Genomic DNA, 19,372 nt, shown 5'->3' with positions numbered 1-19,372 from the left:
ATGGCACCTTAGAGAAGTGGGTCTCAGTCGGGGCTATTTGGAAATGTGTGTCTGGGCTCCACTAGCATTTAGGGGCAGGGACCAGGGACGAGAGACATGGGGTCATCTCAATAAATGAGACGACCCTCACAACAAAGAATTGTCCCTCATCACGCGTGATTCTCAAATGTCCCACCAGATCAAGGTTCATGTAGGTGTAAAACCTGTTTATAATCTCCAAACTTTAAGTTCTAATTCCATTTTACCTACACATGTGAAGCTGTGAAATAATAGAAAATATATATATTGGTCTCAGCCCCTGGTTCCTGGCACAGAGCTCCTAAAACCCTATAATCTCCTAAGTGAAGTGATAGGGGCACTAGGAGCATCTTTTGTTCTGATATTTGGTCTTTGACCTTGGTTCCTGACACAGAGCTCACAAATCTCTTGGAATTTCCTGTGTGATAGAAATGTCTTTTGTTCTAATGAGGTGACTCTGGGTTGGCTCCCAGATGGCTTCAGGATGAGGGCTGGTCAGCAGAAAGATCAAGCCTTGATTAGAAGCTTAGAACTTTCAGCCACATCCTCCATCCTTTGGGAAGGGGAGAGGGGCTGGAGATTGAGTTAATGATTGATCATACCTATGTGATGGAGCCTCCATAAAAACCCCAAAACTACAGGGTTTAGAGAGCCTCCAGGTTGGTGAACATGTAGAGTGGTGTGCCCTGACAGCGCATGGAAGCTCCATGCCCCTTCCCACATGCCTTGACCTATGTATCTCTTCATCTTGCTGTTCATCCATATCCTTTATCATATCCTTTATTATATGATAAACCGGTAAACATAAGTAAGTGTTTCCCTGAGTCTGTGAGTTGTTCTAGCAAATGGTCTATTCTAAGGAGGGGGTCCTGGAAACCTCTGATTCGTAGTCAAGTTAGACAGAAGTATGGGTAACCTAGGGACCTACTGCTTGTGATTAGCATCTCAAGTGCGGTGCAGTGTTGTGGGACTGATCCCTTAACCTGTGGGTCTGTGCTACCTTCAGTTAGTGTCAGAATTGAATTGAATTGCAGGACACCCAGGTTGTGTTGGAGAATTGGTTGGTGTGGGACAAGAGTTTAGGAATGCAATCACCAGCTAAAGAGAGGGAAGAGAATACTCTGTTTTACTTGGAAGTTTATCAAGAAATGTTCACCATTTCAGAAAATCACAATACCTACTGCTATGCTGCTCGTGGAATTTGAGTCACCAGAATGATGCAGCTGTATCAGTTTGCATATGTAGCTGTCATGTGCAAATATGTCACACAGGAAATTTGATCCTCCTTTCAATTGACTTAAAATCCAACATTTGTGTGTTACCAGAGATGCATAAAATGCATTCTCTTATTTCTTAACTCATTCATTGTAAGTGCAAGCAATTGACTACTTCAGTGTCTTCTAATGTAATGTGGCCCAAGCAAAGACTTCTATTACATGTTAATTTATTTTCAATTACTTATCTTTTATTTCTTCTATATATTATAATTAAGGCTTAGCGCTGAAAATCCAATGTCCTAGAAAACCCTCCAGTCCCAGACAAAACAGGACTGTCGGTCACCCTAGACAGCATTATTTTTTTCCTGAAATTTTGTGTAGGTAGGTTATATTATCTAAGAATTTAATTCCATGATGGCAAAGGAATTGTTACGAAATATTTGTTGGAAGAGAAGAGTATTGGGTCTGATGGAGTGGAGAACGATTGCCCCAGAGAAAGCCCTGACTCATGGAGTAGTTTAAGAACAGGATATATTTCCACAGGCTGTCCAAAATGGGGAACCCCCAGGGCTAAGTCCAGCCCTTCTTGCATAGTTAAGAGCTATACCTGTGAAAAAGGGCTAGTTTGTTGGGATGGGAAGGTAAATCACAGGGCATTTGACATCTATATTCCTAGCGCTGGCAGCCTCCAGCACACATGTCCAAATTGATGCATAAGATTATAATTTTTATTTTTGGAAAACTGTAGAGCAGGAGAAATTTGTTTTTGCTGCCCTCACATCTCTTTTTGACACTCCTATTCTCGTGCTTTTATGTCCTCATGTTGAAAACTGTTTCCAGTCTAGAAGGTAGAAGTGTGGGTTCTGGCCTCAGACAGACTTTGATTCAGATCCCTGCTCTGACCTAACCATTCTGTGTCTCAGCTTCCTTCACTGCAAAATGAGGATGATAATAATAGATCTGCCTCATAGAGTTAATGTTAAGAAGAAATAGAAGAAATGGACTAATGTTGCTCATTCTTAGCATGACATATAGTTGATGTCTAATAAATTTTATTTATCATTATTCTAGGCTTACCTAGCTCCGCCCTTCCCAGTAGCAACTTGTGGACCAAAATTACTTATTTCTCATTTTTTGTACCTCCCCTCTCACCTGTGTCACTGATTTCGTGTGGTTGGAAGGAAAGCATTCCTTTTAATGAAGCAATTCCTGTTAAGGGTGAGCGTCTGATAGATCATCCTCTTAGCAGGCTGCTTGCATTTTAAAACTTATTAACTTTCACCAGAGGATTGTGTATGAGATATTTTTTGAATTGAGAGGAGAATGATAGCAGATTTTTCAATGCCCCCTGTTATGGGCTGAATTGTGTCCTCCCAAAATTTATATGTTGAAGCCCTAACCCCTAGTACCTCAGAATGTGACTGTATTTGTAGATAGGATCTTTAAAGTGTTCATTAAAGTTAAATGAGATCATTGGGGTGGGCCCTAATCCAATATGACTGGTGTTCTTATAAGAAGAGGAGGTTGGGACACAGACATGCACAGAGAGAAGCCCATGTGAAGACACAGAGAGCAGATAGCCATCTACAAGCCAAGGAGAGAGGCCTCAGAAGAAACCAATGCTGCTGACACTTTGATCTTGGACTTCCAACCTCTAGAAATGTGAGAAAATAAATTTCTGTCTTTTAGCCACCCAGTCTGTGGTAGGCAGCCCTAGCAGACTAATACACCCCTTTTCTCCTGTCACAGATCTTTTGCAGATTAAAGTTCCTGGGGCCAAATCCCAGATGAGTTCTTTGAATTTTCTGATCTCCTTTTTCATCCTTATGGCAAACCCCAGAGGTTCAGTTTATGGCTTCACAATGAGGAGGAAAGGAATGAATATTTTTGAGTTCTAACATGCCAGGCATTAAACCATCATGGTAATTTATGGGTGGTATCATTACAGATTAGGAAACTGAGGGTTGGAGAGGTTACTTATCTTAACTAAAGTAATCATTCATTCAGCAAGTGTTTATTAACATATACCTACGCACCAGGTGGTATGAAAGGTGCTGGAGATACATCAGCAAATCAAGCTGACTTCCTCCCTGTTCTCATGGGGCTAGTAGTTTAGTGAGGAATACAGATTTAAACAAATATTCGTGCAAATAACTATATAATTATAAATGCGATAACTTATAAAGGAGCACTAGGACAGCCAGATCAGTTTCATTGCATTCAATAAAAATTTCCTGAACACCGATTATATGCCAGGCATTGCACTAAATGCTTGGGAAATATCAGGAAACATAACAGATGTGGACTCTATCCTCTTAGAACTTCCACATCTAGAGGGAAAAGAAGGCATTAAACAAGACTGACAAATGAGAGAGAGTCATTTTGAGAGAGAACTTCAGGTTTACCTGGGAGCATTTAGCAAAGGCATATAATTTAGTATAAGAAATCAAGGGAGGCCTTCTGGAGGAATTGCTGTACTTACTGAGACCTGAAGAATCAGGTAGCAGTTAGCCAAGCAGAGGTGTGCAATGCTTTCTTCGGTCTCAGAAGTCATCTTTTCCCTGTCTGGTCATAAATAAGTTGTTCAGATAGAACATTGGGCACTAACTGGAGGGCTAGTTCCACCCTGTCTTGCCTCGAATGGGATGGTTACATTTGAGGGGATAAGACTGGGAGCTTCCCATCTCACTGGGTTACTTTAGGGCACTTCCTCTCCCCTATTATTCCATCTGTGGCAGACACTGGGGGTTGGATTACCAAAAGCCGTTTCCCATGTTGCCCTCTACTATACAAGCTGAAAATGAAAATATGTATTTACCCAGACTCCCTTGCTGGAATGGTTGGTCATGTGACCCAGCTCTGGCCAATAAGCAGAAATTACTGGGTGGGCTTTCAGGAAGAACTTTTTTAAAGAGACAGATTCACCTGGCACTCATTTTTTCCCCTTTACCCATGCCGACTTCCTCCTTCTTCCCTTGAATCTAAATGTATGATCTGGGAGTACAGCAGCCATCTTGTGACCACGAGGAGGATGTTGAATGGTAAAGAAAAGGCCTGGTTCTCTCATGGCTCATGTCAAGCTGCCATGTCAGCCCTGCTTATGCCCTGGCTTAACTGTTCTGAGAGGCTGCTGAATCTCTCATTCTTAGGTGTTTTTTTTCCCTGTTGTTTTTATTTGCAACTAAGTACATCCCTAACTGCTTTACCCCCTGCCTTTCCTCCCAGGTAACAAAAAATAAGGGCTTGAACGTTTATACCTTAGTTTTGAAGGATTGCAGATACTTTCTATATTCTGCTTCACGTCAGGATATCCCTGGTTGGGAAGCTCCGCATCGTTATTTGTTTGGACTATTGTACTCAGGATTGCAGAGCCAGCTGCCTTTGGAGGTACCCTGACTTAAACACCTGGGGCTCTCATACTCCAGGGCTTCATGTTAAAACAGGTAAAATGTACTCAAGGAATGGCTCCTCCCCAAAGTCTGAAGATAATAAAAATGATGCAGATTAACTTTTAAAAAAATTATAGCTGGAGGAAAAATAGAAAAGGAAAAAGTGAGGAGAAATAAAGGCAAGAGTACAAAAACTAGTTTCAGGTAGGGTGTCAGGTTATCCTCCCTTTAGTAAGTTCCAGATGAGTGAAAAATGTATTCTCCTGAGTGAAGTCTTTCCTTGAGACAGAAAATTCCTCCAGATGTCTCCCTTCCTCCAAATAGTACACCGTTTACTCACAGGGAGGGATTTATACAACAGCTTTTCTAGGGCGATCACATTGCTCTGCAGTATAATTTCAAAAGTATTTTCTTACTGAAAAAATCTGCCCTTTTGTTTGTAAGAATCTTTCCCCTTGGAACACAATCTCAGAGTTTGTAAATCAAAGCTACGTATTTACCTTATCATAGAGTGCTTTCTCTGATTCAGAAATTTTGATCTTGGTAAAGCTTATCTGCAAAGAAGCAAACTAGCCACCTGGATTCAGTGGCATGTTCTGTGTGTTGTCTTCCTCACCAGTCGAACTGGGGAGACTGCAAGGAACTGAGTTTATCGGCTTGGCCAGATCCTCAGCTCATGGGCAGAGGGGAAAGGAGAGCAGCAGAAAATCTGGAAGTAAGACCTGTCACCTCCCATAGCGGGATGTGAGAGACCCTCTTGCCCTATATCTTTTCCTCTTGTGTTCCTGACAGGGGCCATTGCTTTGGGATAAGTCAGCAAAGATTGCTGCAAGGTGGAAAGTGGAAAGGCTCCCTTGGTTTCAGGGAGCAGAGAAACTCTGAGGCCACTTAGGAAGGAGAAGACTTATCACGGACGTAAAACGGGAGCCAGAAAGCTATCAGGGTGGAGGCAGCTCAAGGGACTGGCTGTTCTTTGTCTCTCTCTCTTCTATGATGTGTCTGCTCTATTTTCCTTTCTTTATTAACAGGCCAATTCCTCAATCCAAATGCCAGAGAGAGCTAGTCCAAACGACTTTTGCTCGTTGACATTGCCCCTTTGGGTAGAGTCCTTTGCCCAGGGCATTTTCATGAGCCATTAGCCAGCTGATGGACAGGCTGCCTCAGGCCAGGTGCCCACCTCTAGTCTACTCAGTGGTCACTGATGCACAGACTCCAGCTTAATGCAACTTTCCTGATCCAGGGCGCTATGGACAGGGCAGTTTATACTAGAAGCAAGTGTGAGATAATGCAGTCTGTGGAACTTGCATTTAGACTGAGTCCCGATGCCATCACATGCCTACTTTGCTTGACCAGCCAGCACTCAGATTTCCTTGTCTGTAAATAGGGGATAATAATGAAACCTATTTCATAGGGTTGTGGTGAGGCTTAAATAGGATAAAGTATAGGTGAAAGGGCTTTGTAAACTGTTGAATATTATATGAATGATATTATTATCAGAAAGGGATAACCTCAAGCCATTTTGATCCATTTGGCTTCTCAGAAGGGCTAGCCATTCATCTAGAAAGACAGCAGCGACAGGGAACAAAGAACAGATAGGGAGTGCAGAGGGGCAGGAATCTCCTGCTACTCTGAGTTAAGGAGTGTCTAGGGGTAGCTAGCCAGGAGTTCTGGTCCTCAGGGTCTCATAAGGCTCTGGGTGCTTGATGTGTGTGAGTGTGTGTGTGTGTGTAAAATGAGTGATAGAGGAGAACAGAGGAACCCTCTTCTTCTGTCTTTTCAGAGCCTTCTCCTTCCCTCTATTGCTGGCCCCCTTTTCACCACTGACCTCTCCAAATTTCTTTAAAGACAAAGAGAAAAGTAGACAGGAAATTAAACAATCAGAGTTGAAAAGAGAGAAGTGACAGTGAGTAAGCAGAGGGAATAAGATATTGGGTGTGAGTTCCCCAGAAGGGCTGGGCCGTTCAGCCCACAGAACTAAACTGCTGGGGATTTTGTTTTGGCGCCTAACTAAACATCCTGTAGCTGCCAGTAAATATCAAGCCCTTTGTATCAAAATTGGCCCTGACAGTGGGCAGAACTGCATCTGGGCACCCCTGGAACTCCCTGACTCACTGCGGAGGTAGCTGAATGTGGGTGGGGCACTGGATCAAGCACAGTGGCTTTGCTGTTAAGCTCACCAGGTCCCTCCTTAAAGAGGAAAGAGGGGGAATGGTGGGAGAGAGACTTCTTTACCAGGCATCCTGTCCTGGATGGGAGACCCGGGCCTTAGTCCAGTAGGCTCAGGTTGTCACATACAAATGTACTGAAGCATACTGCAAAAATTCGTAATTTATTCATAAAAACAAAGCTTTCCAAAACACACTGCAAACTGGAACGTCTTGATCTACTAAATTCTGCTGGCCGAGATGGGCTCGTGCAGAGCTATGTGGGGTAGGAAGATTAAATTGCGGAGCAGGAAAAGTAGAAGCAGAGTTTTGATATGTTCCTTTGAGAAGAATACAGGAAGGGCAAGCAAGGGGAGATAGGGAAGTGAAGAGAGATGAATCATTCTCCTCTGTATCTGGCTAATTCTCTCATTGGCATTGGCACGTACAACTGCTGAATCAAAGTCCTGGGGTCCTGACTTTCTTTCTTCTTCCAGGGCTTTTCGTTCTCTGCTAATTAGGACATCGGAGAAACTGTCATGATAATTACAGTGTCTAGACTTGGGGGACTATGGGAAGCAGTAAGAGAATATTTAATTGCAGAGCTGAGAAGACACCCGAAGACGACAGGATTTTGAAAGTCTCTTTTGAGAACAATGCTACACTGAGCTGTGTTTCTCGGGATTGCCCTGACGTTGTCTGCTACGTAAGGGGAATCTTGGGTGTCTTGTCTGAGCATTTAGGTTTGTCAAAATTTTCATTTCCTGAAGAAGATTCCAAGGATCTGCAGAGAAAGCTGTGTTGTGGTGTTCTGATCTTTATCAGTTTTATCCTCAGATCATGTCATTACCAAGAGTGGCAGAAGTGGGATGCTCTCCCAGTTTGTTGCCCAGACTAAAAGATACATATTGACTGATTCTTTTGGAGAGATAGGGAAAGCGATTGGAAGGGAAACTTCCTGCCTTGCCAAGTTTGGTCATCATATTTTTCCTTTCACGAATTTAATGACATGCTTTCTTCAGCCAGTTGGTGGAAGAGCCAAGCAGAATGTTTTCCTTCCCAACATACAGTAAATCCATGCTTATTGGTATCCAGTTAACTAGAAACCCTCATTAATCAGCATTTCCCCAATTGGAGAGGACAAAATGATTGGTGTTTGTAACGATGCCTGGCAGGTGCCAATCCTTCCCCAACTGGTCCAACCCCAATTGCCTTTTGCTTTTCCCAGTGGAAGTATCACTATTGTTTCTGCTGACTATGCATGTAAACTAGCTTATTGTAAAGAGTCAACATTGAAAAATGGGAAAGTAAAAAAATCCCTTTTTAAGTGTCTCACCCCGTAGTTAACCCCCCAGTTAAACATTCAATAGACTAGTGTAGATCCCCTGGAAATTTTCATGTATATAAATATATACATGTATATAGAATATATTTATGAAAATGAAACCATACTATGTACACTGTTGTGTAACCTATCTTTTCACTTTTCATATCATAAACATTCATATCAAACGTATAGAACTACCTCAACATTTTTTTTAATCTATTTTATTGAGGTCATATTGGCTTTTAACATTGTGTAAATTTCAGGTATACATTATCATATTTCAGTTTCTGTATAGATTGCATTGTGTTCACCACCAATAGTCTAGTTTTACCCATCACCATACACATGTACCCCTGACTCCTTCCCCTACCCCCTTTTCCTCTGGTAACCACTAATCTGTTCTCTTTATCAAACTACCTCAAAATTTTTAATGGCTGCATGGTGACCTACAGTATAGATTCATCATAATTGATTTTACTAAATATCTGTTAATGGATATTTAGGTTTGCTTCCTATTCTTTGCTATTATAATTATTTCTGCAATGCCATCTTAGCAGTTCTCTGATTATTTTTTTAAAGATAAACTGTATTGTTGCTTTTTAAAATCGACTTTATTGAAATATAGTTTACACACAATAAACTGAACTCATTAAAAGTGTACAATTCCATGAGTTTTGACAAAAGTATCTACCAATGTAACTGATTCCACAATCAAGCCATAGAACATTTCCATCACCTCAAAAACTTTCCTCATGTATGTTTACAGTCAACATCCACCCTCACCCCTGGTCCCAGGCAACTGTTGCTCTGCTTTCTGTTACTATAGATGAGTTTACATTTTCTAGAATTTCTTATAAGTGGAATTATATAATATGTACTTTTCTGAGTCTGGCTTCTTTCACTTAGCATAATATTTTTGAGATTCATCCATGTAGTTGCCTGTATCTGCAGTTCATTTCTTTTTATTGCTGGGTAGTAATCCATTGTATGGATGTACCAGAATTTGTTTATCCATTCACTTGTTGATGAACATGTGGATTGTTTCCAGTTTTTGGCTGTTATGAATAAAGTTTCTATGAACATTTATGCAGAAGTCTGTGTAGACATATGTTTTCATTTCTCTTGAGTATAAACTTGATAAGAAACCGCCAAACTGTTTTCTACAGTGGTTGTACAATTTTAGATTCCTACCAGCAGTGTGGTAGAGTTCCAGCTACTCTATATTTTTGCCAATGCTTAACTTGTTAGTCTTTCTAATTTTAGCCACTCTATCAGATGCATATAGTATATCATTATGGCTTTAATTTGCATTTCCTTGATGACTAATGATGTTAAACATCTTTTCATGAGCTTTCAGCCATTTGTATATCTTATTTTATGATACATCTGTTGAAATATATTGCCCATTAAAAACTTAGGCTGTCTTCTTGTTACTACAGTGTAAGAGTTCTTTATATATTCTAGATACAAGTCCTTTGTCAGATATGTGCATTGCAAATATTTTCTCCCAATCTGTAGCTTGCCTTCTTATTTTCTTAATGGTGTTTTCCAAAGTGCAAAAGTTTTTAACTTTACTAAAGTCCATGAATTATTTTTTTGAAACATCAAAAAGAGAGAGAGAGAGATTAAATAGTGGTTAGTGTAGTTTTTGTATTGACTGCATACAATATTTCAATTCCTTGGAAATTATCTACTGTGTTAGAGTATTGGATTAATCAAAACATCCCTTTTTCTTATTGCCTTGGATAACAAAATTTCCTATATTTCTATGTCCTCATGCGGTGACTCTGAAATTTAAGTGCCATCTTAATCCCTGTTTTTACAAAAAAATGTAACTTAATTGGCAAATGTAGGGGAAAAGGAATAAATTTGATCTCTGATGACCATTTATATTAGCTTATTTTTTCCCTCAATGAGTCATCTACAAAAGTCTGTCAAGGGTAATAATGAAAACATATATTGAATGCTTACTATGTGTCAGGCACTGTGCTAAATGGATTGTTTCATTTAATCTTCACAGCCATGACTCTATGATTGGTCACTATTGGCATCCCCGCTTTATAGATAAAGAAACTGTTCCAGTTTGCTCAACTTACTGCAGAGCTAGGATCCAAACCCCAAATGTATATGTGCTTATATGCTTTTAACTACCACTCACACTTCATTCATTCTGTGAGTTTCCTTTGGTGCATTGAAAGAGATGTATTATATGTCAATGATACAATTAACTTAGCAATGTAACTAAATTGTCACACTCTAAGATTATATATTACCCAATGCGTATTCTGATTTCCCAACATGTCACCCAATATTTTCAACACCAATATTTAACACCTATTAATAGCATGTGCTATGCTATTAATACTTCTGTAATAACCAGTTATTACATCTCAACCGTATAGTCTTTGTTTTAAAATAGCTTTTATATGGATGTCTCATCATCTGTATTTAGGCATTTGTTGGTTTTGAGGGTAAACCATTTTGAGATTTTCAAATATTTCATTTCAGCCTCAAAAAGAATTCTTTCAATGTAGGGACTTCATTTTTAAACTCACATCTGCCAATATTCTCAAGTAAAAATTAGAAGACTCTAGAATTGAAACTTCTAACTCTCTGGCAAGGTATAGCTCAAAAGACAAGAATCTGGAAGGATGAAGAGAAGTTGCTAAGGGAGACAAGGGCTGTCCCTCATAAATAAGAAATTTCACTGAGTCACAGCTGTCCTCCTTCATTTTCAGATATATTAATGAGAATCAGTGGAGGCGTGCAGACATGAGGTCTCAGTGCACCACAGAGCTGGCTCCTAGGAAGGGTGGTGCGTTTTCAACATGGGATTCAGAGGGATGGTTATAGCACATTAGGGCCGCGCTTTTTGCGGTTGAATATGGCTTTGCTATTTGCCTCTGAGCTACATCCTCCAGCGGTACTCTAGCAGTTGCCCTGGGGGAAAAAGGTCTGAGTAGAGTTACAGAAGGCAATTGTAGGACATGGAGGAGGACCTCTTCCTCATCACTCTATGCTTTAAAAATTAAATAATAGTCAACTGTACTGTGAACTTTTTTTCTTTCTCCCCTCCAGTTTCCTAGAGCAAAAAACAACAAAGAAATTAAAAGATATGGGAAAAAATTCCTTTTGCCTTATATTAATTACTGAACTAAACATCATAAGAGTACGATGACCTTTACATAAAAGTATAGACCTTTCTTCTCTTAGTAATGTGTATCAGCAGCAATATTTAGGTCACAAGAAAACTTTGGGAGGATGGTGTACTATGTACAGAGGAGCGTCTGCTGCCTCCTGTAAGAGCGATCATTAATTCCTAGGGCCAGGGCACACATTTTGTCAAACAACTAGAGCCAGACCACACCGTCTATATCTTCCTCTCCCAGGCAGGTTTAGGGGAGAAGGGCAGTGAAGGAGGAAGATTAAGTCCCCAGAGTTAGCAAGTTTTGTTCACTGATCCCAGCCAGGCAAGTACATCCCTGGGAAAAGCAGGGACAGATCCCTTCCCAGCTACAGTCCTCTTCTCCTCCCACCCCATCCTGCCCTTCCTCTATGCCTCTGTTTAGAGTTCCTGAAAAGGATGTGGTTGGAGGGGAAGAGACTTGAGAGAAGCAAGAGGAAAACAGCTCTTCAAGACTCAGTGAGGTGTGTCAGAAAGCTCCTTGGATTATCCGTCCTTGTTTTCTCGTCTGTAATGCTTCCACTTATTAGCTGAGTGACCTTGGGCAAGTACCTTCACTTCACTAGGCCTTTTGTCTTCACCTGAAAAGTCAGGGGTTTGGGTTAGAGCTAGATGATCTCTGAATGCCTTCAAGACTGGACAACTGTGACCGGCTCCTGGGATTCTTTTAGCCCCGCCTGCCTCATCCAGGACAATACCAAAGGTCAATGGACAATGCAGAGCAGCGTGTGCCTTTTGTAGGGGTCTGTTCAAAAAGATCCAGGCACCTTTCTTTTAAAACTACTCGTTTTCCTACAACCACATGTATCTTTAAAAACAAAAAAGAGGATTGGCATAATCAGAATAATCTGCTTCTAGAAATATCTGTTGGCAGGAAGGCCACCGATTGATCAAATGCACTGCTTATTTCTCCTTAAGGACTAGATATAGGCCAGAGTAAGTCTCTATATAGATTTCCTTTCTTTGAGCCAGATCTGAGCTGTATACTCTTAGCAAGCATTGATGATGAAACTGTATGAAAGGTGAAGTAAGCTTCTCTTTCAAGACAGGAGAGTGAGCCTATACACACCTCCCTCTGTGACTCCACTGAAATAAAAGTCAACAAGTACAAAAAAAAGTGTGTGATGGGAAGGGGTAGAAATCAATGGACTGGGGATTTCAACAAATTTCTAAAAGATAAAAAGTGAAAGGAAAGGATTAATGGTTGAATTGGGCAGAAAATGCCACTGGCTAATATACCTAAGATGAAATGACAATTAGGAACTTGAGAAAAAACAAATTCTAAACCAAAAAGTCACAGACCACACAGGAAGCAAACTATAACCAGGCATGAATATAATCAGTTAATAGAGTGTAAGAAAAGGCGATCCGTTTGACCTTGATGCTAGAAATAGCCTCATTTGAGAGACCCAGGGGTTATAACATTGGGTCCATGGAAAATGTCATCCTAGCTACTAATATTGAACAGTGTTCATATTGATCATAATAAAGAACATGCAGTATATTGACATGTTTCCATTATTTTTTTATATTTTAATAGACATTAGTTTTTAGATTTAGAGAAAAATTGTAAAGATGGTAGAGAGTTCCCCTATTATTAATATCTTACGGTCCTTTTGTTATGATTAATGAATATGGATACATTATCATTAACTAAAGTCCATACTTTCTGCAGATTTCTTTAGTTTTTATCTAATGTCTTCTTCTATTCCAAAATCGCACCAGGATACCACATTATCTTTAGTCATCCTGTCTCCTTAGGCTCCTCTTGGCTGTGACAGTTTCTCAGACTTTCCTTGTTTTTGATATCCTTGACAGGTTTGAAGAGTACTGGTCAGGTATTTTGCAGAATGTCCCTCATTTGGGATTTGTCTGATGTTTTTCTTATGATTAGACTGGGGTTATGGGTTTTGCAGGGAAGACCCCCAAAGGTGAAGTGCCATTTTTGTCACATCAAATCAAGGGTACATACTATCAACATGACTTATCACTCTTGTTGGCCTCGATTACCTGGCTGACGTAGTGTTTGCCAGGTTTCTCCAGTGTAAAGTTATTCCCCACCCCCTGCCTTTTCATACTGTACTGTTTGGAATGGAGTATACAGGCTTTTAACTTCTAAAGTCAACCTATAGATAAAGTAGCGAAGGATTTTTTGTGATTGCAGCAAAGGATGTAAACATTAACAATTTTGTTAGCAGTAAAGCGTAGCTGACAAAAATGAAAGGGAGAAGAAAGCAGAGGAATGGGAAGAGGAGACAATATCATTTTATAGAACAGGAAATCCACAGATACTCTATTAAAAAGAAATAGAAATTTGAGTCCTTATTTAAAAATATGAAACTTTTGGGGCTGGCCCGGTGGCGCAAGCAGTTAAGTGTGCGCGCTCCGCTGTGGCGGCCGGGGTTTGCTGGTTCGCATCCCGGGCGCACACTGCCGCACCGCTTGTCAGGCCATGCTGTGGCGGTGTCCCATATAAAGTGGAGAAAGATGGGCATGGATGTTAGCCCAGGGCCAGTCTTCCTCAGCAAAAAGAGGAGGATTGGAAGATGTTAGCTCAGGGCTGATCTTCCTCACAAAAAAAAAAAAAAAAGAAACTTTAGGTCCAAAAGAGCAAATAAAGCATTACCATTGCTATGAAGCGTTGGGAGAAGAGGAGTATGAGATACATGTTCATTTTCATACTGTGGACTCAACTGATACTGACCACAGCTGGTAATCAAGAAGAGAAATATAGAGTGCAGTGGAAGTCAGCGCCAAATGATCTCCCCCAGGTGAAACCAGAGTTTTCCTCTGCAGAGGGGACTGGAGCTGAGCAAGGAGAAGGGGAAAGGCTGATGCTATTCATTGGAAGTTCTTTTATACTCTTTGATTTATCACCACGTGCACAAATCATTTGCTTTAAAACCAAAGATGATGTGTAGGGTGGTGCCAGGACTCATAATGGACACCTAGTATGACCCATTCCGTGCAGCACCCACCTTCCGTGATCCAAGCAAACCAACCAACTGCTTACACTTCCTTCACACAAACAACACTACCACGTGGTGTTTTGTCGAGCCAGGAACCCCACTTCTTCGAGAGTAAAAGGGTAATCTTCTTAGGTCTTTGATTTGTATGAAAGGCATTAAAAAAAAGAACTCCTTTTGTTTCCCTTGGAATAAAGATTAGGAAGATTTGAGTTGCAAAAGAGAAATTGGCTGAAAAACGCATCAGCTATCTCTGCTTGAAAAGTATTGGCAGTCAGTGGAAATCCTCTGTGTGTTTCCTGTGTTTAGCATTTATACAACGTGTTTCAGTTTAAAAGCCCTTTACTGTCGTTAGCTAATTACCTCCCAAGGGCTGCAGGGTAGTTAGAGGGAATATTGGAACCAAGCCAGCTTTTAGAGCTGTAAAATGTGCATGTGTCTGTACTAGCCCTGATTCAGGGTGTAGTTGTTACACCATTTCGTACACATGGATCCACCGGGTAATGTGTGGTTATTCAGTCTCTGAAGTTTTTTTCTAGACTTGCCATCTTCTCAAGAAGTATAAGTTAGTGAAACAGAAGAGAACTTATTTCAACAGTATCTCTTGTAAGTGTCTTAAAAACAGTTAAACATTGGTTTTAGGTTCATCATTAAATCAGAATCTCCAAAGTGAAGCCTGAGTATTGGCACTTATTAAAAGTTGCCTGGCTGATTCTAGAGTAGAGCCAGGCTAGAGAACCACTGACTTCAATGGCCAAATAGGGGCTCCTTCCACTACCCTCAACAATAACTATATCTGCAAAGAGAATGAAATACAATATTTGGCTAAGGAGAACTTTTTATAAACACCAATTGTTAATAAATATTACATCTTGTTTTGTATCAGATACATATTTTACATTATAAAAGTGCTCAGGTAATTTGGAGAATGTAGAAGAATAAATATGAAGGCTATGTGTACATAGAAAGTCATCACAAAAAGAATCATTGTTCATGTTTTGGAATTTTTCTTTCCATTTTATTTTTATGCTTAGTCTTTTTTAAAAAAAATTATTGACATAGCTGTTATCAGATTCCATATACAATTTTATATCTTGCTTTTCAAATTTATCACTATAATAGGCATTTTCCATTGTTTCTTGCTTCAAAAGTCATCTCTGAAAACAAAATCTAGTGAAATGAGGCATAGGAAAATTTATACCCACAATCGAACCAAATTAGAAATTCATGTACCTGTAGAGCACAGGCCCACAGGAACGTTCTCTACCCCTGTGTCTATTTAGAACACTTCAGATGAAGAGGAACTGGAACACGTGCTCAATTTCTGTAGCCAAATATTAACTATATTTGGTGTGTGGTGCCCTCTAGTGGCTGTGCTGGGACTGTGCCTTTTTTCTGTTTGTAAACTAGATGTGGTGAGTAAGGACTCTTAAAGGGGGTTAGATTGTATGCATGCATGTTTGAATTTAGTATCTCTGTATTTTTATTTATATGTGTTGCCTTAATGTAGAATGAGGTTATCTAAATGCAGGAACTGACTGTGGGTCTGTTTCATTTTTATTCATTCAACAAACATTTTTAAAGAATTTACCATGTGCCAGGTATGGTGCTAGGGGCTGGCAGAAACACAGTGCTAGTGGGAGAAACACAGCCAGATGGGATAACTAACTTAACAAGCCATGGATATTCCAGCAGAAGAACTTGACTCCCTGTAGATCCTTGTCCTCCTCTATCTAGGAAGACCATCCTTTTCAATGAAGTGTGAAGCTTTGGGAGGGACAAATGTGGCAGAGCCGGGAAGAAAGGGGACACCTTCCCAGCAGGGCAGATCTACCAAACTGATTCTGGCAATCAGTGGGGTTGATAGATGTCACAGAGAGCTTGCTCTCAATTTACTTAGTAAATTAAAATTTATGATGGACTATAACACATTAATAAGATAAAATGAGTGGCAATAATTCAGAGGTTTAATTGAGCCCCTATAAAGGAATAAATATAATTTTCTAGAAACATATACTTTATATAATATGTACCCAAGGAAGAAAGGTAACTATTACATTTTTGTTTTTAATTTTTTGTTTATTGTAGTAACATTGGTTTATAACATTGTAAAAATTACAGGTGTACATCATTATACTTCTATTTCTGCATAGATTACATCATGTTCACCACCCAAATACTAATTACAACCCATCACCACACACATGTACCGAATTATCCCTTTCACCCTCCTCCCTCCCCCCTTCCCCCCTGGTAACCACCAATCCAATCTCTGTCCCTATGTGTTTGTTTATTGTTGTTATTATCTACTACTTAATGAAGGAAATCATATGGTATTTGACCTTCTCCCTCTGACTTATTTCACTTTGCATTATACCCTCAATGTCCATCCATGTTGTCACAAATGGCTGGATTTCATCGTTTCTTATGGCTGAGTAGTATTCCATTGTGTATATATACCACATCTTCTTTATCCATTCGTCCCTTGATGGGCACTTAGGTTGCTTCCAAGTTTTGGCTATTGTGAATAACGCTGCAATGAACACAGGGGTGCATGTACCTTTACAAATTGGTGTTTTCAAGTTCTTTGGATAAATACCCAACAGTGGAATAGCTGGATCATATGGTAGTTCTATCCTTGATTTTTTGAGGAATCTCCATGCTATTTTCCATAGTGGCTGCACCAGTTTGCACTCCCACCAGCAGTGTATGAGAGTTCCCTTCTCTCCACATCCTCTCCAACACATATTGTTTCCTGTGTTGTTAATTATAGCCATTCTGACGGGCGTGAGGTGATATCTCATTGTAGTTTTGATTTGCATTTCCCTGATAGTTAGTGATTTTGAACATCTTTTCATGTGTCTGTTGGCCATCTGTATATCTTCTTTGGAGAAATATCTGTTCAGGTCTTTTACCCATTTTTTAATTGGGTTGGTAGTTTTTTTGTTGTTGAGATGCATGAGTTCTTTATATATTTTGGAGATTAAGCCCTTATCAGATGTATGGTTTGTAAATATCTTCTCCCAATTGTTAGGTTGTCTTTTCGTTTTGTTGATGGTTGCCTTTGCTGTGCAGAAGCTTTTTAGTTTGATGTAGTCCCATTTGTTTATTTTTTCTATTGTTTCTCCTGCCCGGTCAGACATGGTGTTTGAAGAGATGTTGCTAAGACCGATGTCGAAGAGCGTACTGCCTATGTTTTCTTCTAGAAGTTTCACAGTTTCAGGTCTTACATTCAAGTCTTTAATCCATTTGGAGTTAATTTTTGTGTATGGTGTAAGGTAAGGGTCTACTTTCATTTTTTTGCATGTGGCTATCCAGTTTTCCCAACACCATTTGTTGAAGAGACTTTCTTTTCTCCATTGTATGTTCTTGGCTCCTTTGTCAAAGATTAGCTGTCCATAGACGTGTGGGTTTATTTCTGGGCTTTCAATTCTATTCCATTGATCTGTGTGTCTGTTTTTGTGCCAGTACCATGCTGTTTTGGTTACTATAGCTTTGTAGCATATTTTGAAATCAGGGAGTGTGATACCTCCAGCTTTGTTCTTTTTTCTCAGGATTCCTTTAGCTATTCGGGGTCTTTGGTTGTTCCATATAAATTTTAGGATTCTTTGTTCTATTTCTGTGAAAAATGTTGTTGGAACTTGGATAGGGATCGCATTGAATCTATAGATGGCTTTAGGAAGTATGGACATCTTAACTATGTTAATTCTGCCAATCCAAGAGCACAGAATATCTTTCCATTTCTTTGTGTCTTCTTCAACTATTACATTTTGAAAGCACTTTTGCCTTTCGAATTTTACCTTGCTTTTTTGGGAAGGAAATGCATATAAAACTAATCGAGTTTTTCTAATCTGAGGAAGGCCTAAAGCACAGGACAGAGTAAGGAATCGCTAAGGCATTCATGAGCACGTCTTTTGGTATATAGTCTCTTTGACCACATTACATACAATTATGCAGGATGATCTATAGATTAGCTAAGTCATGTTTTTTTTTAACCTGAGGACCCTGGTGATGATATTGGATTTACAAGTTTGGTTCCATACACCAAAAACCTAAGCGTGATTATATAGTATTTATCGTAAATATGGAACCAGCAATTACTGGTTGTGTGGTCTTACACAAGTAACTTAACTTTCTCTTTAATTTTCCTCATTTGGAAAAGGGTGTAACGTACCTTTCTGTAAGGATTAGAAATAAGGCATGTAAAGTGTCCATCAAAATTCCTGGCACACTATAGCTGCTCAGTGGACACAGTAGGCGCTTGAGAATGATAGAGATGCTTGGGCTCTGGAGCCAGGCTGCCTGGGTTTGAATCTTGGCTCTACTTTTTTCTTAGCTGTGTGACCTTGGGCAAGTAACTTTGCCCCCCGAGTCTCAGTTTCCTTATCATTAAAATGAGGGTGATAACAGTACCTACATCATAGGATTATTGGGCAGAAAAAATGAGTTAATACATGTAAAGTGCTTTGGAACATTTATTAATATATAGGGTTTAATAAAAGTTAGTTATTATTTTAATTGCTATTCTTTTCGGCTTTTAGAGACACTTGCATCTTTTTGAAGTTGTGTCTTAAAATCAGGGAGAGACATCTTCCCCTATGTATAAAACACATCCATTCAGCACTGTCACACCAGTTGTTTTCAGCAGATTTCCATCCTTGTGGCTCTGTAATCGCCTTTCCTTTGATAAGTCCTCAGAGCCCTCAGTAGGAATAACTTTGTTTATAAGTTTGGCTGCTTTGCTATAAGATAGCAATTCTTAGTTCTTGACTTCCCTCTCTAAGTATTTATGAATTCCCTAAAGAACATGGGGAGAAAGAATTATTTGGAGCAAATTAGGAAAGCATTGTGAAATTCGCACTCCCCTTGGTAACCCCATTGTCACTTACTCTCCAAAATAGTTGTAGGATGCTGTGGTTTTGTGCGATGAAGCTCTGGTACTTAATTTCAGTCTGATTCAGTCTTTTCTTCAGCGGTGATTTAGCTAATGCTCATCCCCCTTAATATATAGTGACAATGGGCTACACATACAGGCTATATTAAAGTGGTACAAAGAAGGAGTATGAAGAAGAAGCTGGACAAAGATACAACTAACTCACTAATTATAACAAGAATCCATGGGACCGG

This window comes from Ceratotherium simum, chromosome 2 (genome assembly GCF_057802395.1).
Source record: "Ceratotherium simum simum isolate JZ-2026a chromosome 2, ASM5780239v1, whole genome shotgun sequence".
Classification (NCBI taxonomy): Eukaryota; Metazoa; Chordata; class Mammalia; order Perissodactyla; family Rhinocerotidae; genus Ceratotherium; species Ceratotherium simum.
The sequence above is the reverse complement of the archived record's forward strand: the minus strand, read 5'-3'. Positions refer to the sequence as shown.